This window comes from Homarus americanus, unplaced genomic scaffold (genome assembly GCF_018991925.1).
Source record: "Homarus americanus isolate GMGI-L3 unplaced genomic scaffold, GMGI_Hamer_2.0 scaffold51014, whole genome shotgun sequence".
Classification (NCBI taxonomy): Eukaryota; Metazoa; Arthropoda; class Malacostraca; order Decapoda; family Nephropidae; genus Homarus; species Homarus americanus.
In genome coordinates this window covers 225,001-250,533 of record NW_024753558.1, presented here as the reverse complement: position 1 = coordinate 250,533, position 25,533 = coordinate 225,001, and the positions used below count along the sequence as shown (strand labels likewise).

Here is a 25,533-nt window from a genome sequence, read left to right as displayed (position 1 = left end):
GTTGCCGGGTCACTGTATTCAACAACTTTGCTAAGAGGTCAAGACTGAGGTTATTTGATCTTCTGGAGTAGTGAGCAGTATATTAACTAAGGATAAATGATGTTGGAAATAATGATAAGTGATCATACGTTGCGGGGGAAGTGGAATTGAAGCGTCTTGGAGAGCGTCTTGGTTAGGCTCCCGCACCCCTGCGTTGCTCGCTTCCCGGCTCTGGAGTACTCGAGGTGTCGGCCAGTCAGTCAGAGTTGTGAGCTTGTCGGGCGAGTGTCTGTGCCGGCCGTGTGCAGTGATATAAAGTGCAAAACGGAATTAAAAGTGGATTTACATGCATAAATTGTGATATGTGTGGATTTCTGGATTATTTCCTGCTGCACCCATGGATGGATTGTTGTTGTTGAGGTAAGAATACCGGAGTGTTTTGATGTTTTACCTGTAGTTAGGTGGAGATGAATAATTACTGGGTTGGCTGTGATGCACCTGAGCACTCGGCTCATCTCACATACCCACTCCACAAATTCCAAAGTGGGTGACACCGTGGGTGGGGGGGCGGGCGTGGCCAGCAACAACCTAGAGAGGCAGTAGAAGATGGGGGAGAGAGAGAGGGGATGTGTTACAAGGTGTGTTTGTGTGAGTGAGTGTTGCGAGAGTCCGGCATCTTGCCCAGCGCTCGCTCTGGTCGCTGCCCCACGGGGCATGGACCAGGCCCACACATTTTGGCACTCGGATATTTCAGCGGCGTCGGTATTAACCCCAGTGATGTTGACGTCAAGGGTTGATGTGGGTACAGAGGAGGGCAGTGAGAGTCATCAGAGGGAGGCAGACCCCCGCGCGCCGCCGTCTCTCACCGCCTGGAGATTTAAACGCTAATATAAGACCCATCCAAATGGCGGGCCCCGACCAGGTACAATTAAGCGGTATCGGAGTGGAGCAAAAATAATGATAGCTAGGAAGCAGCACCGCTCTACCAGCAGCATATGGCAGCCAAGCCCTCCTAGCCCTGGACACCACGTCCACCTAGCCAGGATAGGTAGCTAGGACCCACCAAACCTAGTGCCTAGCTGGGGCCCGGGGCCCAGCTGACCGTCCTCCAACCCCCGCCCCGTCCAGCCCAGCCACCTGCACCACCACCTCCATCTACACCCTCTGTCTACTACCATCAACACCTACTATCTACTACCAACTACACCCTCTGTCTACTACCATCAACACCTACTGTCTACTACCATCTACACCCCTCTACTACCAACTACACCCACTGTCTACCATCTACACCCTCTGTCTACTACCATCAACACCTACTGTCTACTACCAACTACACCCTCTGTCTACTACCATCAACACCTACTGTCTACTACCATCTACACCCACTCTACCACCATCTACACCCTCTGTCTACTACCATCAACACCCACTGTCTACTACCATCAACACCTACTGTCTACTACCATCTACACCCACTCTACCACCATCTACACCCTCTGTCTACTACCATCAACACCCACTGTCTACTACCATCTACACTGCACATCTCACCCACTGTCTACCAACTACCCACTGTCTACATCAACACCTACTGTCTACCATCAACACCTACTGTCTGCTACCAACTACACCCTCTGTCTACTACCATCAACACCTACTGTCACCACTACCATCTACACCCACTGTCTGCTACCAACTTCACCCCACTGTCTACCATCTACACCCCTGTCTTTCTGCTTCACCCACTGTCTGCTACCATCAGCACCCACCTACTGTCTCACTACCATCTACACCCACCTGTCTTCTACCATCTACACCCACTGTCTACCACCATCTACACCCTCTGTCTCCCTACCATCTACACCCTGTCTACTACCATCTACTTTTTGTCTCTACTACCATCTACACCCCTGTCTACACCATCTACACCCACACTGTCTACTACCATCTACACCCTGTCTACCACCACCCCACTGTCTACCATCTACACCCACCTGTCTACTACCATCTACACCCACTGTCTCTACCATCTTCACCCACCTGTCTACCACCATCTACACCCACTGTCTACTACCATCTACACCCTCTGTCTACTACCAACTACACCTACTGTCTACTACCAACTACACCCACTGTCTACTACCATCTACACCCACTGTCTACCAACTACACCCACTGTCTACCTCCATCTACACCCACTGTCTACCTACCATCTACACCCCACTGTCTACTACCATCTACACCCCTGTCTCTATCTACACCCACTCTACTACCATCTACACCCCTGTCTACTACCATCTACACCCTGTCTACCATCTACACCCTCTGTCTACTACCATCTACACCCCACTGTCTACCACCACCTACACCCCTCTGTCTCTACCATCTACACCTGTCTCTACCACCATCTACACCCCACTGTCTACTACCATCTACACCACTGTCTACCCATCTACACCCACACTGTCTACCCATCTACACCCTGTCTGCTACCATCTACACCTGTCTACTACCAGCACACCACCTGTCTGCTACCATCTACACCCACTCTCTACCATCTACACCCTGTCTACCACCATCTCACCCTCTGTCTACCATCTACACCCACTGTCTACCATCTACACCCTGTCTACCATCTACACCCACTGTCTACCTACATCTACACCCCTGTCTACTACCATCTACACCCCTGTCTACTACCATCTACACCTGTCTACCACCACCTACACCCACTGTCTACTACCATCTACACCCCTGTCTACCACCACCTACACCTCTGTCTACTACATCTACACCCACTGTCTACCCACCATCTACACCCCTGTCTACTACCATCTACACCCCACTGTCTACCACCATCTACACCCCACTGTCTACTACCATCTCACCCACTATCTACCACCATCTCACCCCTGTCTCTACCTACACCCTCTGTCTGCTACATCTACACCCACTGTCCTGCCATCTACACCCCACTGTCTCCCCATCCTACACCCACTGTCTCTACCATCTACACCCCACTTTTGTCTACTACCATCTACACCCACTGTCTACCACCACCTACACCCCTGTCTACCTACACCCTGTCTACTACCATCTACACCCTGTCTACTACCATCTACACCCACTGTCTACCCACCACCTACACCCACTGCTCCTGCTACCATCTACACCCCACATACCACCACCTACACCCTCTGTCTGCTACCATCTACACCCACTGTCTACCTACATCTACACCCCACTGTCTACTACCATCTACACCCACTATCTACTACCATCTACACCCACTGTCTACCACCACCTACACCCACTGTCTACTATCTACACCCTGTCTCTACCATCTACACTTGCATCTACCATCACACACCTCTACCATCTACACCCTGTCTACCCACCACCTACACCCTCTGTCTACTACCATCTCACCTCTGTCTACCACCATCTACACCCCTGTCTACATCTACACCCTCTGTCTGCACCATCTACACCCCACACTGTCTACTACCATCTACACCCACTGTCTACCACCATCTACACCCACTGTCTACTACCATCTACACCCACTGTCTACCACCACCTACACCCTCTGTCTACTACCATCTACACCCACTGTCTACTACCATCTACACCCACTGTCTACCACCATCTACACCCACTGTCTACTACCATCTACACCCACTGTCTACCACCATCTACACCCACTGTCTACTACCATCTACACCCACTGTCTACCACCACCTACACCCACTGTCTACTACCATCTACACCCACTGTCTACCACCTACACTCACTGTCTACCACTCTTCACCCACTGTGTAACTCACATACACACAAAATATAGGAACACACACACACACACACACACACACACACACACACACACACACGTATATATTGTTTCATTGTAGTTGTTTTAATAAGACAATTTTGGTCGATTCTGTTGTTTGAATAATGAAGAATAACAACAATTGAAAGAAAGAAAAGTAAATATACACTGAAATAAGACAGTTTATAGTGAATGAAATGAATGAGAAGAGTTCAATCTTGAAAGAAGTTTAAATACGTAATTGTGAGTGAAATGAATAATAAGAAGTCACGATTATTGAAAGAAATTTGAAAATATAGATTGTGAAAAAGTAAGTAGTAGTGAATGAAAGAAATCCATGAAAGAAGACTTAAAACGTAAGCACGTGAATGAAATCAACGACGAAACTGATCGACTGAAAGAAATGATAGAAATGTTGATTGAAAAAAAAATGGCATGTATCGTGAATGAATGAAATGAACAAGTGTCACTCATTGAAAGAAATGTAAATAGAGACACCCTCCGTGAATAAAGTGAAGCAAATATTTTAATTAGTGAGTGAAGTTAAGTGTAGACTGAAAGAAGCAGACTGAATTGAATGAAATCAGCGTCCATAGTGAGAAATTCGACCAAATTAGCAAATGCACGAATGAAATGTATTTATTTCACGAAAGAAAAAAAACTAAGCTAAACAGGACAAGTATAGTGAATGAAATGAATACGAAAGAAGAAAAAACTCCCAGAAAAATATGAACAATGAAGGCAGTAGAATATCTCGGTGAATCCATAAATGAATGAAATACATTGAATGCAGTATGATATACACTGAAGGAAATACAAGAATGAAAAAAAATTAATACAACAGATACGGTTAAGATTTCAATCCAGAAAAATCCCCATTGAAGAATTCCAAATCGAAGGAAATGAATGAAATTAAAAAAAAAATCTGCATTCAATGAAAAAAATAAATAAAAATAAATGAAAAACTAGAAATTATGGTTAAAAAATCCATTGATAAATTAATTGAACGATGGTTGGACAAGAACGGCGGGCGGAAACGACGAATGAAAGGAGGAAGAGGAAATAGCGTTAATAATGTACAATAAAATGTAAAATAGTAGATTGATAATTAACGAGGTTGTTTAATGGAAATAAGAAAAAAAAGCGAATAAATTTAATAACGAACAATTAATGAATAACAATAACAACAGGATTGAAATAACGGAAGCTAAATGAATATGGAACAGAAATAACGCGACTGAAGTACAAAATAACAGGAGTGTAACACAAGCAACATACCACAAGTGTATAGCAATAATAACAAATAACACGCGTCTAGTATAACATAACACAAATAACAAAAATAACATACATAAGACGTGCATAACATAAGAATAACGCTTATAACAATAGTATTTCTCATAACAGGTGTACTGCATAACGTAATAACGCTTACAACATAATAACACACGCATAACATTTTCACAGCATTACCATAACCATTTCCAGGTGTTGAGGAAAATATTGATTTATTTACCAAGGAAAGAAGCGGAAATTATTAAAAAAAAAGAAGAAATTCTCTGCACTTGTTATTGTGTGAACAGCAGCAGGTGGTGACAGGGTTGACAGTAAGACAGTTTTCATTACGGTGTATGTGTGTGTGTGTGTGTGTGTGTGTGTGTGTGTGTGTGGCCTTGTGTCTCACCCGGATCTAAAAGACGCCTCAAAGAAATATTTATACACGTAACTTTAACTTTGAAATGTATGAATGAATTGCTTGTTGATACGATTTTATTTATTTACTTATTTATTTTATTTTTATTTTTTGCTGTGAAAGAAATTTATTATATCATTTTCAAGGGTTGAGATTCTAGTTAGTAATGATAGGAATATATATATTTTTTTTAAGGTTTACTTGTATTTTTCAGTTTGTAATTTCTGAAATGCTGTTTGACTGGAGTATTTATTTTTTGTACACGAAGTTATTAATTTTGTTTTGCTTAATGTAGAAGTTTTTGGTCATATTCTTAATTACTGTTTATTTGTGTCTTGTTTTAGTATTAATATTAGACCGTTTGAGTGTGAGCAGGTCTCTCTAGTTCATACCATACCAGCTGACTGTATATACCCGGTACAACATACAATAATCCTTATACAGTGATAAATAGAATGGTAATTAAACTCAGGTATTACTCATACTAATCAAATAATGCTTCAAAAACACAAGTTAAAATTAATAGTCTGGAAAATTAACTCTGTGTGGAGGTGTTCTTAAGACGATACAGTAGGGTGTAGGGAAATACCTGTGTTGTATTAGCAAGGTGTAGGTGTGAGAGGACAGGTAGTCTTGATGTAATTATACACCACTAGGGAACTCGGAGATACGGCTACTTGAATCATCGTAACTGAGGAATATAGCATTTATTATTATTATTATTATTATTGTTATTATTTTTTTGGTATAATTATTATTGCTCTTGTTATTATTTTGGTGTCATTATTATTGCTATTAGTATTATTATTATTTCTGGTTTTATTATGTTTTATCATTATTATTGCTATTATTAGTATTATTATTACTTTTGTTATTATTTTGGTATCATTATTATTGCTATTAGTATTATTAGTATTATTTTGTATCGTTATTATTGCTATTATTTTTATTATTATTATTATTATGGTATCGTTACTATTGATATTATTTTTATTATTTATTATTATTATTATTATTGTTTAAGGGCCTCCGATAGCTGTTCCTCCTAGAGTAGTTATCAAAATGTTTTACCAAAGATTTTGTTTTTTTTACTCAGTCGATAATCCTGGTCGCTCTAATTTCTCACTGGTGGGAGTGGGAGGGGGGGGAGGGTGGGGATTAGTCGCGATTTATTCAGGTGTTTACTGTTCGGTACTGTGTTAATTAGTGACTCAGGTGTTAGCCTGTAATATGTGCTCCCGATTCGACAGGTAAATCAAAGTTAGTGATGAGATATTTACAGTAAAGGATTAATATTTATTTTACGGAATAATTAAATACCTCGAGGAAATATATGTCAAGAGTTAGTTTGAAAAAAATATGGAGATAGAAATATGAGACAAATTTACGGAAACAGATGAAGAATTAATTGATAAAAAACAAATCACGGGAAATAAATGGAAATAGTTTTAAAAAAATCACGTGAAAATTATTGATAAATGTGGTTCTAAATGAAGGTAATTAATATAGAAGTCATAAAAAAAACTCGCACAATAAATTAAGAAATAATTAAAATAACTCTAGGGAAAATAAGAAATAATAAAAATGCGGGAAATAAACAATAATTAAATAGATATAAAATAAACTTTGAAATAAACAAATGAAAAACAAACAAACAAATAGGAATTAACCCATTTTATTTCCCCATTTACAAGAGTTTAAAGAAATTAGGAGAAAAAATAGAAATAAAAAATTACCTTTGTATATGATTATTTACGTTCATATTATTTTATATATATATATATATATATATATATATATATATATATATATATATATATATACATATATATATATATATATATATATATATATATATATATATATATATATATATATATATATATATATATATATATATATATATACCGGTATATATCTCATAATACAACTTAGACTATTTATATACATTGTAATTCCTACTAATTAAGACATATAGATATATCCGAATATAAGAAAATTCTTATCGATGTATATCATAAATATTTGGATCATTATAAACATTGGGACATTTAGGATATACAGACATACTAAAGCAAATGAATAGTTGGACACTTAAATCTATATTAAACTGAAAATTGTTTTGGACATTCTTAACACCTCGTAAATATTAGGACATCCGTATTTTATAAAATATTCATAAATATTACAATAACCGGAAATTGTGATAGAAATAATCCTCGTAAATGTCCTCTTTAGCTTTAGGACATCTGATAGACATAATAGCGTATAATGGGTGTAAGGAAAGTAGTAATTCTTTCATAAATATCTAGACATGCAGTAGTGGTGTGTGTGTGGTATAACATGAGAGCCTATAGTAACCGGGCAGGCAGATGGCTTCTCTTCAGCCAACCAATCGCCAGGAAGCATAAACAAAACCCTGGATTTTTATTTGCTATTGTCCATTGGTTTCATTAGTTTCCGGAGTGTTTTGTACCTAGGGATGGTTCATGTTGGAAGTCGATGATTGAGTGTTGAAAGTCGACGGTATTGTGTTGAAAGTTGGGATTGAGTGTTGGAAGTCGATGATTGAGTGTTGAAAGTCGACGGTATTGTGTTGAGATTGATGATTAGTGTTGGAAGTCGATGATTGAGTGTTGAAAGTCGACGGTATTGTGTTGAAAGTTGGGGATTGCGTAATGAAAGTTGACAATTTTGTGTTGGTGGCCGATGATTGGGTTATGGAAATTGACGATTTTGTGTTGAAAGTCGATGAATCACGATATTTGAAGTTGACGATTAGGTGTTGGAAGTTGAGGATTAATGATTGAGTTTTGGACGAAATAAACCCTCTCAAGGTGCTGGAGGTCCGCGACTTTCCACTGACACTCGCCGTGCTAGCGCTTGGTGGAGCCTCGCTCGCTCACATGAAGGTCAAGATCAATGTGGTTGGGGTCAAGGTCAAGGTCGTAGAGGTCAAGGTCAATGTCACAGAATTATTATTATTACTTAATTTGTGGAACATAATCGTCATATACTCTGTGTGTTAATTTTACTGTATTATAATCCACTAATTTTCACCCTGGTCGTTGTAGGAGAAGATAATAAAATACTCTCCGTGTGTATCAGTTCAGGAGATGAGGAATGTGTCTTGGTTCCTCCCAGTAGTTACCCAGTTGTTTCTCGTCGGCCGGGCCAGACCGACCAGGGTGTAGTCCAGTGTCTGGCCATTGTTCATTATTTTTCGATTTTTTTTTCATTGTACACTTATGTCAGATAATTTAATACAGTACAAAATTCTTCACAGTTTATAATTTTTTTTATAGTTTATATATATACAGTACGTTATATACAGTATACATAATTGTATCGTTATGGCAACAGTGAAGTATTGTAGATAAGGCAACACCGATGTGGCAACACTGTTTCAAGTCTTGTCGACGTACCCAAAATATTATTGTACGTTTATAATATAACGGTACGTCCGTAGTGCATGTCTCCGTCCGTAGTATAATTTGTACACCTGTCGTATCTATGTCCACGCCTGTACATCTATATTTGTACATGTGTAATTTATTTGTTGCTCTGTGGTATAATTTGTACTCTACAGCCATTATATTATTGTCCGCACTTGTTTATCCCTATTTGTACATCTATGATTTATTTGTTCAGCTGTTCTATAATTTGTACATCAATTATATCCTGTTCGCGCTTGTGTACAGTACGTCCATATTTGTACAAATGTAATTTATTCAATCATCCGTCGCCTTATTTTTCATCCTAAGTGTACTGTACATTTCTAGTAAAGCTGGATGTTATTATTATTATTATTATTATTATTATTATTATTATTATTATTATTATTATTATTATTTTTATTATTACTATTGTTATTATTATTATCATCGACGCTGTTTTTCTGTTATCTTCAATTATCATAGAGAAATGTTTCTTGATGAAATATTTAAACACCATAAATAATAATTACTTTAAAATAAGTAAATAAACACAACTATATAAACACTTTCCATAAATATCCACCATAAAAATATTTCCATATACATTTTGATATTCCCGGAGAAAAAAAATATCGCATATAAAATAATGAAAATTATTTTTTTTTTTTAGAAATTCCACAATATTTATTTATTACTCCGTTACTTACATGAATTTATTATATAGAGTTTATTATAGGAGTGTTGAAGAAGGTGATTATGTTGTCTGTCTTATGTAATTAGGCGGAATACTTGAAGATTATCGCCCCTCAGCTTATCTAACATAAAGACTAGCCACCCTAACGCTAGCTATTTGGGGGTGTGTGGTTAGGTTAGGTTAAGTTATATAAGTGCCTGAAGTACACCCCCTTTATAAGTACCAGTAGAAAGCCCGCGTGAGATCCTCCAGTGATGATGTAACACACACACACACACACACACACGCAGGAGAGCTCACCTTGGACACCTGGCCGAGAATCTGAATTAATAAACGCCTGAGGGTTAAACCTGTCACACCGACGAATATTCCACGCATCAAAACTTGAATAATTTGCGAGCGAGCGATACGCAAGAGTGAGGGAGGGGGAGGGAGAGAGAAGGGGAGGGGGAGAGAGAGAGATAAGGGGAGGGAGAAGAGGAGGGGGAGAGAGTTTGAGATAGAGAGAGAGGGGGAGAGAGTCAGAAAGAGAGGGAGGAGGTTAGAGAGAGGGAGGGAGGGCAGTAGAAGCAGACGCGATAGACTAAACTTGCTTAAATATTTTCTGATTAACTGACTGACTGACTTTACTCCAGTCAGTCTATCAGTCATTTATGAGTATCAGTCAGGTCACCTTACTGAACTCATTTAACTAGTCCGTCAGCCACTTAGTCAGTCAGTCAATCAATCTTTCAATAAATCAATCAGTGATTCAGTTAGTCAATCATTCAGTTCAATCAGTAAGTCAGTCAGTCAGTTAATCAGTTTCCAAACGGTCTCACTGGCTAAGTAGAACTGACCCATTTCTCCCCCCATCTCGACCACTTTGCTTCCTGAACCCATTGATGTGAACGAAACCGTCTCATCCAATCGTGCGCGTAGAAATATGACTCTTTTCGTCTGATTAATATTCTCTCCTTTGACCGAAACATCTTGATTGTATATCTTGTGCTCAGGAATGCTTCGCTATGCTTCGACTCTGCTTCAGATTCGGTTAATGTTAACGAAACGACTCTTCCGTAGAATGAAATTATGTTCAGGTATTCGACCAGTTACGTTTGATTCATCTCAATTGAAACACTTATCGAGACTGTGAAGCATTATCATAGTTGTCATTTCTAAATAGTCTTGAATAATTATGCTGTGGGGTTTAATTAATACTTTGAGTTAATCGTAAAGGTAATAATAATAAAGGAAAAATTAGTGAACGTTAATTACAACAACAGCCGACACACAAACCAAAACCTAACCTAACCAATTTACGGTCCACCAATTAATTTATACGTATGATAATTAATTTCTAGTATTTCATGTCACAATTACATTTATTTAATTCGTATTACATTGAATGGTCTTATTACAGTATATTAATAATTTATATAACAAGTATTATTACTAAATATAGGTTCGTTATTATTGTTGTTGTTGTCGTTATTGATGTTGTTATTGTTGTTGTTGGTGGTGGTGGTGTTATTTTTGTTATTATTATTATTATTATTATTATTATTATTATTATTATTGTTGTTGTTATTATTGTTATTGATATTATTATTATTATTATTCGTGTTGTTGTTGTTGTTGTTGTTGTTGTTGTTGTTGTTGTTGTTGTTGTTCACTAAAGAAATCGAACTTCCACAAAAAAATACGAATATGAAACCGAATAAGAGAAGAGCTATGAATAATTAAAGAGCTTAATAAAGATGTAATAAATATGAGAATCACGTTTGCATACATTACTGTCGTCGTTCAATCTCTACCCCGGAAGTTGACTGCACCAGGTGACTGTATAATGCACCAGGTGACTGTATAATGCACCTGTATGTATAATGCACCTGTATGTATAATGCACCTGTATGTAGAATGCACCTGTACCTGGCTTTTATTTAATCCAATTTGGTGGAGATGAGAGGAAGGGGGGAATATTTCTAGCCAAGTTTGAGTCGCATTAAAACTAAGTTGGTCGTTATTTGATATGTAGGCAGACAGACAGACAGACAGACAGACAGACAGATAGATAGATAGATAGATAGATATATAAATAGATAACTACTGTATGTTTTACTATACACCCCATTCATCTCTCTCTCTCTCTCTCTCTCTCTCTCTCTCTCTCTCTCTCTCTCTCTCTCTCTCTCTCTCTCTCTCTCTCTCTCTCTCTCTCTCAGTACCTCGCTTGATTAAAAATATTCCCTGAAAAACCAATCCTTGATAAAAATATTTTCTAATGTAAAACTCTTATTCTATAAACACTGAATAATTTAAACTGTTTAATAATATTTTAAAAAGTAAAAAAAAAATAGATTAAAATTATATCATTAAGCATTTTATGATATAACTTAAGTAAATATATTTATTTTATTGAAAGTATAGAAAAAAAATATATATATATTGTTCAGTAAAATAACATTGGTTTTATTTCTTGTATTCGCATTATTTGTTTATTTTCGTGTTTATTAATAATTATCTCTTGTGTTATTGTATATAGTTCGTTGTCTGTCTGTCTGTTTCTGTCTGTCTGTCTGTCTGTCTGTATCGGTGTTTATTTCTGCCCCAGGTGTCTTTATTGCGATGTTTATGGATGTTTATATTAGTTTTTACATCAGTCATAAGTTCATCAGTGCCATAAGTGTGTTTACGTCAGTGTCATAAGTGTGTATGGTTTAAGTGTATGTATACAAGTGGTTTGAGTGTGTCTGTGTATTACAATGCTTCATACACTCATATAAACACACTTGTAACACTCATATAAACACACTTGAATTCAGAGTTACTAAACCCACTTAATATAGACTTCCTGTTAATAAAGTCAAGTTAGAGAGAGAGAGAGGGAGAGCGAGAGAGAGAGAGAGAGAGAGAGAGAGAGAGTAGTGTACTTTACGGTCAATAATTACACGGTCCTTAGTGTCTAATAGTATGCGTGGTGAGGCTAGTGTTACCATCCCCGGCACAAACCTCCTAATGAACACCATAATTAGATTAATAACTAAATTAACATCTCAACTGTGACGTTTTACCTTCGATCTGGTTTTCTCCTCTCCCCACACCCCCCCCTCCTATCCCCCCCACCCCCCCTTATCTCCCCCCACCCCCCCATGGGATGTACGGCAGCTCCTCCATGGGCTTTTGGATGAAGGTGAGGAGGAGGAGGAGGAGGAGGTGGTGTCATTAGAACCATCATCCTGTATCGATTCACTAATGGATGAAAGATTCCCACCGTATGTTTTGTACAGTTATCTGTCTGCGGTCTTCCCTGTTCACTGAGCGATTGGAATGTCAGTTTGTTTAAGTGAATGAAGTATTTCTCGGTGGCTATACACTGAGGTTGGTCCTATAGTGTGGCAGCAGCGTGGGAAAGAGGAGGTGTGTTGCTCTTATTTGTTACAGGTGAAGGTCGCCATCTCAGGTATGTTTGTCAATCCTGAGAGAATTTATGGAGCGGAGTTCGCAGTCGCCCTCACCCGGACGTTACCCGGCCACCACCAGTCACTCCGCCAGTTCACATTCAAGATACACCGACAGTTTATTGAGGGTCCCGGAGTGACTGTTGCTATTTATGCAGGTGGTGAATTACGCGATGCCTGGTGGACTGGGCTCCAGCGGGGGTCCCTCTTCCTGTTTTTAGTTTCATTTTTATTGGATTCTTTTTTCTATATCGCGGACTGTGGAACCTGAGCCACCATGAAGCGGGGTTTAAGTCATCAGTTTCAGGAGTTACTGCAGCATCTGTGAACCTCCCACTCACTCTAGTGGTAGGTCTCTGAATCAACAGAGATCGCCCTCAAGTGTTAGTAAACCTGATCACTGACTGTCATCCTCAAAGACATCTTAGTCAAGGAATGTGTTCCGCCTTTCTCGCCTGACTGGCTGCTGAACCACACAGGCCAGACTACTGTGGCGTGTTGGATGAGTTGTAGCAGGTGCGAACATCGTATAGTAGACCTATTACTGACGCACCCTCCCCCTTGAGGTAACTAGTGGTCATCCTTCACCAGGAGATGCCACTCGAGGGCCGTGTGTTCTCCCAGTCAACAAGTGCTGACGTAATTGGTAGTCCAGCCAGCCACCGGGACACCAGATCTCAGTGGTATGTCCCTCTCCCCACTGACAAACCTTACCTGCTGGGCATCCCAACCAGTGGGGGCCGCTACTAAGGTGTCGTGTGTCGCCCTGGCCCACACGGGGTCGTCGGTGGGGGTGAGTGAAGGAAGACCCCGCGCGCCGCCCCAACCTTCCCCCTTACCCACCTTCATAAATACGCCACCACACAATAACAAATACACGCCACTCGGCCACATGCAAATTGGGTGGCTAGGTGGTGGTGGTGGTAGTGGTGGTGGGGTAGCGCAGCCAACCGGTCCTGAGGCTGCTTGACCCTCCACATCCTCGCTGTACGTGGATCCTGGGCTGTACTAGACACACACTCTGCACACCCACTTGTTCCCTGGCCCTGCTAGTAGCCCCGCGCTCCCTCTGTCTCCGACCAGGTGTTTGGGTGACTGAGATGAGGAGGATGGGGGGTGTGGGGGGGAGGATGTGTGTAGTGTGGGGGACGGGAGGTGTATAGTGTGGGGGAGGAGGAGGTGTGGTGGTGTATAGTGCTGGGGAAGATGGGGTGTGGTATTGCATATAGTGTTGGGGAGGAGGTTGTTGGTGTGTATAGTGCTGGGGAGGGGATGGTGGTAGTAGTGGTATAGTGTTGATGGTGTTACAAGATACAAACGTGTATATATATATATATATATATATATATATATATATATATATATATATATATATATATATATATATATATATATATATATCGGCTTAATTTCTGTTTTTAATTAAAATATTTTATAACTTTTTTATTGTTTGGGTTTAATGAAGTTGTTCTCTAAGACCATCACATACGATAAGTTAAAAGAGTATAGAGGAGACTTCCTGTGTTATAACCCTCACTATGAGAGCTGAGAGTCGCTGGTCTGCATACAGGGCAACACCAGACCATCCAGCGTTGACGGTACAGTTGAGGAAGTGAAGGCGGTCGAGTGCAGTACCGAAGGACTAGTGGAGTGTATTTATTTATTGTTATTACCTTCTTTATTGGCGCTAGATATTTCTCTGGCCCGTGTCACCCCAGAGAAAATTGTTTGGACATTATTTCCCAGATAATAAAAATTGTTACTTAGTGTGAAGAAAATCTCTTGAAGAAATGAATAATATCGCTAAGAGATGTCAAATTATTTCCTGAAGGTGGTATCATCATCACTGGAAGTATCATATCTGAAGACTCTTTAATACAGTTCATATGTCAGAGTTGAGTAATTATTTCCGAGACTTATCACAGCGCTGGTAGTGTCTTACCCGGAAACTGTTGACGTAAGCCAGATTTTATTTCCCAGAGATGAATTTTAGTTTGGGAGTAAAACTGTTGATCACTTTAGAAATAATGTTGAGATTTTGTTTAGCTGCCGTATTATTATTATTATTATTTTTATTATTATTATTATTATTATTTTTATTTTTATTATTTTTATTATTATTATTATTATTATTATTATTTTTATTATTATTATTATTATTATTATTATTATTATTAGTAGTAGTAGTAGTAGTAGTAGTAGTGATATTCACAAAAATAACAATGTCGTTAACAACAAAAACAACAACAACGCCCCACCCTCCAGACTACTTCTCTTACTGTACCCTAGATATTACAGCAAGCAACTGCATACATCACGTCTGTAACTGAAAGCAAACAAACACACCACAAACAATTACAAACACTTTCCACACCCTACTCAAGAGACGAGTGTGAATACAGAACTCCTTTATTTTGTCTACAGAGAAATATGACCACGTTTACCAAGTTGCAACCTTAAACAGTGATATTTGTTGCATGCCAGAGATATCCACCTGTAGTTCATTATCATACGTACAGGTAAACAAGGCTTAAGACAATAGTAAACACCCGTATATAGTCATCAGTAAAATCAATGCCAACACTACTATATTATATCTACAGATGAATGCAAACACATATCCCAGAGGCAACTGCAAACACTCGTCATACTGTACTTGAGAGATGAGTGCACACATTTACTGTAACCTAACCCAACCTCCTGCTCCTCCCTCACCCCTTCCCATCTCCTCCCATCATATGACGTAACAGAGGGGGTCATCATAATCCTTGGTATAATTATTAGTGTCAGAGAGGACTTGAACACAGCCCTATTGTGCGTCAGAGTTATATGTAAACAATATTATAGCCTGGGAGAGGGTCAGCAAACAAAATTATATCCCCCGGAGTGACTGCAAACACTTCCGCGTTGTGTATCGGTCAGCCATGTTGATGTTAATGTGTTATTGGTGGAGGTATGGCGCACCTGTCGTGTCGGAGATGAGGAGGTCTCCATCATGCCCAGGAGACTGTAACCGTGTCAGAGAAGTCCGGCCTCCATCATGCCCAGGAGACTGTAACCGTGTCAGGGAGGTCCGGCCTCCATCATGCCCAGGAGACTGTAACCGTGTCAGAGAGGTCCGGCCTCCATCATGCCCAGGAGATTGTAACCGTGTCATACAGTGTGTCGGAGAGGTCCGGCCTCCACCATGGCTAGGAGTCACTGGGGTAACCGTGTCATACAGTGTGTCGGAGAGGTCCGGCCTCCACCATGGCTAGGAGACACTAAGGTAACCGTGTCATACAGTGTGTCGGAGAGGTCTGGCCTCCACCATGGCTAGGAGACACTAAGGTAACCGTGTCATACAGTGTGTCGGAGAGGTCTGGCCTCCACCATGGCTAGGAGTCACTGAGGTAACCGTGTCATACAGTGTGTCGGAGAGGTCCGGCCTCCACCATGACCAACACACTAGGGCCTCGAGACGGCAGGTTAATCAGGAATTCACCACGTGGTTCCTCTGCACTCCAAGGTGAATCAAAATGGAGATTATGTTTGAATTATAAGTTGAATTTGCTCTCGAGACTGGTTGGGCGCCATCTTTCAAGGGCGCGCGTAACTTGGCTATATCATGTTGGGCGTCACGTATCCTTCTTGACTATACTGGAGATGTTGAGCGTGTATGATGCTAATAGTGGATGGGAGTCATACTGGCTGCCTTTTTCCCCTACTCCCTTTTTTTCTCCTCCTCCTCCTCCTTCTTCTTCTTCTTCTCCTCCTCCTCCTCCTCCTCCTATTTCTTCTTTTTCTCCTCTTCCTATTTCTCCTACTTCTTCTCCTCCTCTTCCTACTTCTCTTACTCTTCCTACTTCTCCCCTCCTCTTTCTCCCCCTCCTCCTTTTTCCCTTTCCTTCCCCCTCACCGTCATCCTCCTCCCCTCCTCCTCCTACTTCAGACACAGGGAGGACTGACTGAGTGACTGACTGACTGACTGACTGACTGACTGATTGACTGATTGATTGACTGACTGACTGACTGACTGACTGAACTATCTCGTTACTAGGGTGAGGGAGAGGTCTCTAGTTAGATAAGCAGTCTCCAGGGGTCAGATAACGATAGCCGAACCTCTAGTTAAGGAAGTGATTAACCTATGGTCCTCTGTACACCTGAGTTAATGTGTAAGGGGAGGAGGTGTGTCCTTACGTCACCAGTTAAGAGTGGCTGGTTGTAGGTGAACGATCGCCAGGGTAGGTGAACGATCGCCAGGGTAGGTGAACGAACGCCAGGGTGTAGGTGATCTCCTGAGTGTAGATAATCTCCTGGGTGTAGGTGATCTCCTGAGTGTAGATGATCTCCTGGGTGTAGATGATCTCCTGGGTGTAGATAAAATCTTGGGTGTAGGTGATCTCCTATGTGTAGATAATCTCCTGGGTGTAGAACTTCAGATGATCTCCTGGATGTAGATAATCTCCTGGGTGTAGATCTCCTAGGTGTATTTAGCGAGGGGTGGGGTGGGGGTACACACAGGTAAACGCCATAGTGAAGCTCATTAGTCCTTGTTGAGGTTTAATGCTACAGGTATGTTAATGGTGTTCTGTTTCTGATCTCGTAATAAATTCCTCAAGTTTACTGTTTATATATATATTTTAGGGGGTGGGGGGAGGCTTTGTGGTGGTGGTGGTGATGCTCCATAAAAATACAGTTGTGGGCGTTGTAATTTCCTTGTATTGCATTTAAATATAACCATTATAGATACAGTATTATCCACATATTGTATTCATCTACGATACTGAACTTACAGGGAAAGATACAGTAATTTCTACATAATGTATTCAGAGTACAATAAAACACTTTCAGGTACAGTTACCTCCATATATTGTACTCAAACATAAAAATACAGTTAGAGGTACAAGTAATCTCCGCACGCACACACACACACACACACACACACACACACACACACACACACACACTGGTGAGCCGAAGTGTAAACCAACAACTGCTTTGGTGTGTGTGTGTGTGTGTGTGTGTGTGTGTACACCATTTACCTTTAATAACTTACCTTGATAAGAACGAGTCATTTAGCCTCTAATAACTCACAGAATAACAATGAATATCTCAAAGTTCTTTATTTACAAACCTTCAGAGAGAGAGAGAGAGACATCATATCCCCGGGTTACATAAAAAAGACAAATAAAATGGTCACAGCCAACCACCTAACACCGCCACTGATACTGTGACCTGGATATAGTTTCTTATTTACGTGTTGTGGTAGTGTGGTGAATTGTGGTTGAAATTGTGTGTGGTGTGTGTGTCTTAGTTACAAAAAAGTGGTAGTGTGGTGGAATGTGGTTGGATAAATATTTCTAAACCTTTACTGCAAAAAAGGTGGTAGTGTGGTTGTGTGGTAGTGTGGTTGTTTATGGTTAAAATATTATCTTTGGGGTAAATGATCTTAAAATAACTGGAAGAAATACAAAAAGTGGTAGTGTGGTAGTGTGGTGGTGTGGTTAACTGTGGTCTAAATAACTGTGAAGTAAATGCATTGACTATAGCGTTACATAAAGTGGTAGTGTGGCTGTAGTGTGGTGGACTGTGGTATTACTCAGGCTGTAATTACTCACGTTTTGTACCGTCCAAGAATGCTGGAGGGGGGGTAAGGAGAAGGGGATGAACCTTTATTTTTATTCCTGTTAAGTGTTCTGCTCTCGTGTGTGTGTGTGTGTGTGTGTTTGTGTGTGTGTGTGTGTTGTGTGTGTGTGTGTGTGTGTGTGTGTGTGTGTGTGTGTACCCCTACTCAACCTAATTAATATTCAAGTTTTATCGCCATTGTCGATTCACTGGATTATTAAAGTCATGAGCTCTCTCGTCTTTCTTGGGTTTAATGTGTTTATGCGCGCGCGTGTGTGTGTGTAATAATAATAATAATAATAATAATAATAATAATAATAATAATAATAATAATTAACTGTTTATTGAAAAAGTTCTGCAGCCCGAAGGCTGAAAATATACATTGAACAAAAATGACTTATTACACACAAAGACATGGGGTGGGTGGGTCGTTTAACAAAAGCTTTCATTACTGAAAGAAGAAGGGGCATGAAGTGAACACACAAATTATTATAGTTTACAGTTGATGGCCCGGGCCACAGTTAACTAGCTAAGACACAGGCAGGGAGACAAACTGACAAACGGTCAGTGATGGTGGAGGAGGAGGAAGAGGTGGAGAATAGGGGCAGGAGAGAAAGATAGTGGAAGGAGGAGGGGGACGGCGTGAGTGGGTGAATGAGGAGAAGAAGGAGGAGTGGTTGGGGGGGATGGGTAGGAGAGAGAGAGAGAGAGAGAGAGAGAGAGAGAGTTAATCCAGTATGATATTAACATGTGATAGCATTAACCGTGGTTGGGGTTGTGAGTTATGAGCGACATTAACCCCTGGAAGCACTGACGAATACCCCCTATCAATCCTTTGTGACGTGACCCCATTGATGAGGTGTAACGCGATCTGGCGGAACACGGGACATCACACCGACCTTCCGTGCGGCCACTCACTCACACCAGGAGAGAGAGAGAGAGAGAGAGAGAGAGAGAGAGAGGGAAGAAGGAAGGGTGGAAGAGAGGTAGAGAGGGAAGGAGGGAGAGAAGGAAGAGGAGAGAAAAGGAGGAGGAGAGGGAAGAAGACAAGGAGAGTAAAGGATGTTACATTTTACGAATTTAACCTAGAAGCCTCCACCAACTGATGGATTTGTTCCCCCTCTCTGACCCTCACTCTCGTCAACAGTCCAACCTCCGCCGCTGGTAGTTAACTCAGTGTCGTAACTCTAGGCGTTATGATGTATATATATATATAAATATATTTTTCGGAGGGCCAGTTGAGTTTTTCAGTTCGTACCCTGAGTGTTTGATGCCTCCAGCGACGGCCCCTGTGATCTATATGGGTGATCCTCCTACTGTGGGTGGTGACACGGCGCTACTGTATATTCCTCTCTCTCTCTCCAACATTATCCACACGGACTCATATCTATCCACACTCTTCTCATCCACATGGCTTTGCTCCTCCCTCACTCCTGTCCATTGCTGTAAGTCCATCCAGTGTTGGGTTCATCTACACTCTCATCTCAAGTCCCTCAATAGAGTGTCATATATTTTCTGTCGTATAATCCATAGTGTGAATAAACTGCCTTTAAGTGTATAAGTGGAGTGTGAACAAAAATTAAACACACTTGGTAAGTCTTTAAAGTGTGTGCGATTGTAGAGATGGAGTGTGAGTGAAGATTACAAACACACTTTAAGATTAGATTTTTTTTTTTAAAGTTTGTAAGTGTAGATGTGAGTGTGTGTAAATAGCCAAACGCACTTGTTAAATCCCTCAATGAGAACCAGGTAATGAGTGCGTTGTGAAGTGGAGAGTTGTGAGACGGAAAGGAAAAGTTTGTTTTAACGTGTGACATTAGACTGTGTATTATGATGTGTTAGTCTGGAGTGTGTGGGTGAGAGGGGTGTTAGTATGGAGTGTGTGGGTGAGAGGGGTGTTAATATGGAGTGTGTGGGTGAGAGGGGTGTTAGTATGGAGGTGGGGTGAGAGGGGTGTTAGTATGGGAGTGTGGGTGAGAGGGTGGAGTGTGTGGGGTGAGAGGGGTGTTAGTATGGAGTGTGTGGGTGAGAGGGGTGTTATATGGGAGGTGGGGTGAGAGGGTGTTAGTATGGAGTGTGTGGGTGAGAGGGGTGTTAGTATGGGGTGTTAGTGTTAGAGGGGTGTTAGTATGGAGTGTGTGGGTGAGAGGGGTGTTAGTATGGGGTGTGTGGGTGAGAGGGGTGTTAGTATGGAGTGTGTGGGTGAGAGGGGTGTTAGTATGGAGTGTGTGGGTGAGAGGGTGGATGAGTGTATGGGCGAGAGGTATGTTAGCACACTAAGCGTGGACCCTTCAGTATGAGGGCCACACTAAGTGTAGCCCCATCATTATAAAGGCCACTCTATGTGTAAATATACATCAGCATGAAGGCCGCACTATGTGTAGTAACCAGCAGCATGAAGGCCACACCACGTTTCAGTAAACAGTGCGGTGGTGGCCAGGCCGGTGGGTGGGCCAGGCTGGGCCACAGACTCAAGGCCAGCAATAATGATAAACGCTAATGCTCCAGGAAATGATAATTAGGGTCATTTTTCCATTTTAATTCACGTCGGAGGAGGAGGCGGAGGAGGAGGCGGCAGTAATGGTGAAGACTTGAGAGTGGGAGTTTAGCGGCGGCCGCTCGTGGCCCTGGCGAGTCTCTTATTAGATGACATGATTACCCTGGCCAGGTGGAAGTAGTGATCAAGGGTTGTTATAAATAATTAGCAACGGTAGTTAAAGGGGTGGTTCATGGGTAAATGGTCGTACAGGAAGCTCCTCCACACATAAAACACCAATAAACTGATGGTCGTAATTGCAATGTCTTTTATCAGATTGTAATGGCTTGTTAGATCAAAAGTGATTTATGTAATGTGAGGCTACATAAAAGTGGCGACGTGGCTGTTATTACGGGATGTATCTGTAATTCCATAGTCGGTAATGTCTTGTTGAAGCTCCACCCTCCTGGTGCCGGGCGGGTGGTAGAGTTAGTTCAGTCTATGTGTCTTACATATAAATATATTCACTCCACTCAGGTATGTCAATGAACCCTCCACTCCACTCTCACCTCGCCTCCATCACTACAGCACAAGAGGGGCCGCCTATACGAGGGTGGGCAAGGTAGTGTGTTTTTGTGTGGGGTAACACGGGGGAGGGGCTGTAAGTCGGCATGACCCTTATGGTTGTAATCCGATCGCCTTCCTCCCCCTCACAATGCTGTTTGGATCCTACACCCGGGATTAATAAGGTCTTAGGCTGGGCTGGAGGGGGATCCTGCCAGGTTTTCGCCTCGGTTTCTCAGTAGTGTTGATGGTGAGGGACTTACAGGTGTGTGTGTGTGTGTGTGTGTGTAACGGCTGTGGTTGTGTATGATCCACCTTCTGGGTGACAAAATTAAGATTCATCTGGCCTTAAATTCTCTCTCTCTCTCTCTCTCTCTCTCCTCGTCATATAATTACTAACATTAAACTCAGGACAGTTATTCATAAGTCTCTCTCAGGTGTCAACCTTTACTTTTCTCTGGAAGTCTTATTGAAAAAAATTAGAACACTTCTTAAATCTATCTGAGGAAATTCTCAAACTTTTTTCCATATATGTATCTGAAGAATTTTGCTTAGACTTTTTTCCCTAAATATTCTCAAGGAAATTATATAAAAAATCCCTAAGTTAACCTAAAAAAGTAAGATTTAAATTATTACCCTACAAATAATTTCCCTAAACATAGCATTATATTATTATTTACTATAAGACTTAAACACCAAATGAGTATAATAGAGTCACCAATACCTAATACCTAATATAATATGACCTATGATAATGTGTTTATAATATTTTATCTGGGCTTAATAATTAATTTAGAAATATGTCACAAAAAAATTATGTCATCCCATTATGATATTTTTTTTTTTAGTTATCAATTATTTTTGTTTTAATATCTTTTGATTATCTTTGTGTTTATTGAATAGGAATGAGCATAATTTTTGTTTTCCTTTGTCCCCTTAGATCGTCTTTGGGTCTGGAGATTTAAACACAGTATTAGGAAGTTAACCAAATAATATCTTGTTTATTGTCGTTGTTTCGTTGTTTAATCAAATTACTCACCGAATTAAATCCAGTTTGTAAACCAGTAATAAACCGTAATTATAACATCTAATGACTCGGCTACTTGTTATGCTATCAATAATAATACTTTAAATTACCTGTGTGAACTAAGTCATCTGCATATTATTTTTTTTTGTGTGTGTGTGTGTTTGTGAGGTTTTAATTACAGGTAAGAAGTATATTCGTGTGTCACCTGATTGGCGTAAATAGTAGTAATTAATGGTGTGCGGGGACAATAGTGTGGTAATGAGGGCAATTAACGGTATAAAAGAGAGTGGGTGTAGCTATTGAACAGGTGGTTAATTACATAGGTGATGGCGTATGGTATGTTTCACCAACAGCCAGAATATATTTCAACAACAAATACGACATATATTTATTAGTATTGTTAATGGTAGTTGTGGTAGTCTTGGTGGTAATGGTGATGATGATGTGGTGGTGGTGGTTATGTGGTACAGATAGTAGTAGTGGTAAATGTGGTAGAGCTTATAGTAGTAGTGGTTGTTGTAGAAGTGGTAATGGTGGGAGAGTTCTTGTGGTAGAGATGGTGGTAGTAGTGGTAGTGATGGTGGTAGTAGTGGTAGTGATGGTGGTAGGGTGTGATGGTAGTGGCTAGAAGCAAAGTAATGGGTGGTAGTAGGAGTGTTCTGTAGTAGTAGTGATGCTGTAGTAGTAGTGTATGGGTGGGATGTTCTGTGGTAGTAGTGATGGTGGTAGTGTGAGGGTGATAGTGTGGAGTTAGCAGTGGTGGTGGTGTAGTTGGTAGTAGTGTAGGATGTGGCAGTAGCAGTGGTAGTGATGGTGGTAGTAGTGGTAGTGATGGTGTGTGAGTAGTGATGTAGGTAGTGACGGTGGTGGTAGTAGTGCCGGTGGTAGTGGTGGTAGTAGATGGTAGTGATGGTGGTAGTAGTGGTAGTGATGGTGGTAGTGAAAGGTGATGGTGGTAGTAGTTTAGTGGTGGTAGTGCATGGTGGGTAGTGATGGTGGTAGTAGTGGTAGTGATGGTGGGTAGTGGGTAGTGATGGTGGGAGTAGTTAGTGATGGAGGCAGCAATGGTATTGTGGTAGTGATGCAGGACTTGGTAAACCCAAGGAAGCATAGTAGTGGTACTCATGCTGTTTTTGTTTTGACTGCTGTGTGGTTAGCCATGCTTTGTTTTGTTTTAACCCCAATGCTGATCTGTAGTGTTTGACTTTTCTGGTGGTTTTGTTTGACTTGCTGTTTTTGTTTTGACTTTTTTTGTTGGTTGACCATGTGACTGGTAGTAGTGGTAGTGATGGTAGTAGTGGTGGTGATGGTGGCAGTAGTGGTAGTGATGGTGGTAGTAGTGGTAGTGATGCAGGTAGACGGCCTTGTGGTTCTCCTGCTCTCCAGCCTCACGCTCTGTTGCCATTGCCGCTGCCATCTGTGTACACACTGCGCCCTCACCCTACTGCTGTGTCCTGACCCTACTGCTGTGTCCTGATCCTCCTGTTGTGTCCTGACCCTCCTGTTGCTGTGTCCTGACCCTCCTGCTGTGTCCTGACTCCTGCTGTGTCCTGGATTCCTCCTGCTGTGTCCTGGTCCTGCTGCTGTGTCCTGACCTCCTGTTGCTGTGTCCTGACCCTCCTGTTGTGTCCTGATCTCCTGTTATGTGTCCTGTTGCTGTGTCCTGACCCCACTGTTGGTCTGATCCCTGGTTAACTTGACTGATATCCTCCTGTTGTGTCCTGACCCTCCTGTTGCTGTGTGTCCTGACCCTCCTGCTGTGTCCTGACCTCCTGCTGTGTCCCTCCTGCTGTGTCCTGGACCCTACTGCTGTGTTCTGACCCTCCTGTTGCTGTCCTGACCTCCTGCTGTGTCCTGACCTCCTGTTGCTGTGTCCTGACCCTCCTGCTGTGTCCTTGGACCCTACTGTTGCTGTGTCCTGACCTCCTCCTGTTGCTGTGTCCTGACCCTCCTGTTGTGTCCTGACCTTCTCCTGTTGCTGTGTCCTGAAGGTCCTCCTGTTGTGTCCTGACCCTCCTGCTGTGTCCTGGACCCTCCTGCTGTGTCCTGACCTCCTGTTGCTGTGTGTCCTGACCCCTCCTGCTGTGTCCTGGACCCTCCTGTTGCTGTGTCCTGACCCTCCTGTTGTGTCCTGGACCTCCTGTTGCTGTGTCCTGACCCTCCTGCTGTGTCCTGACCCTCCTGCTTTGTCCTGGACCCTACTGCTGTGTCTGGACCTCCTGTTGCTGTGTCCTGACCTCCTGCTGTGTCCTGGACCTCCTGTTGCTGTGTCCCTCTCCTGTTAAAGTCCTGACCCTGTTGTGTCCTGACCCTCTGTTTGCTGTGTCTCATTGTTCCTGCTGTGTCCTGACCCTCCTGTTGCTGTGTCCTGGACCCCTCCTGTTGTGTCCTGGATCTCCCAGCTGCAGTCCTGACCTTACAGTCCCTCCTGCTGTGTCCTGACCCCTCCTGTGTCAGTCCTGGACTCCTTACCCTACTGTTGCTGTGTCCTGACCTCCTGCTGTGTCCCGATTCTCCTGCTGTGTCCTGACCCTCCTACTGCTGTGTCCTGACCCTCTTACTCTCTCTTAGCGAAGTCTTGGCTGACGATACAAGTATAATCTATAATAACCCGTCAATCAATAACACGGAAGAGCTATTTTTGCTTCACTGGATTGTTCTCTCTCTTGTAAATTACTTAATATTATTCTGACTGAGATATTTTCCTTTGTTAGGCTGAGAAATATTATTATTGACTTGGTATTCTCAAGGTAATATATTTTTTAATGTTTTTATCGATGTTTC

At 41.5% G+C, this 25,533-nt stretch overlaps 1 protein-coding gene across 1 annotated transcript in view; it reads left to right on the top strand.

Moving 5' to 3' along the window:
• The first annotated feature begins 257 nt into the window (after nt 1-257).
• The window catches only part of LOC121855375 (protein dachsous-like), a 36,164-nt gene continuing 10,888 nt past the window's right edge, over nt 258-25,533 (top strand). Inside the window, exon 1 of the mRNA XM_042350267.1 lies at nt 258-399. The gene's annotated coding sequence lies outside the window, so the exon portion shown is untranslated. The remainder of the gene's footprint in view (nt 400-25,533) is intronic.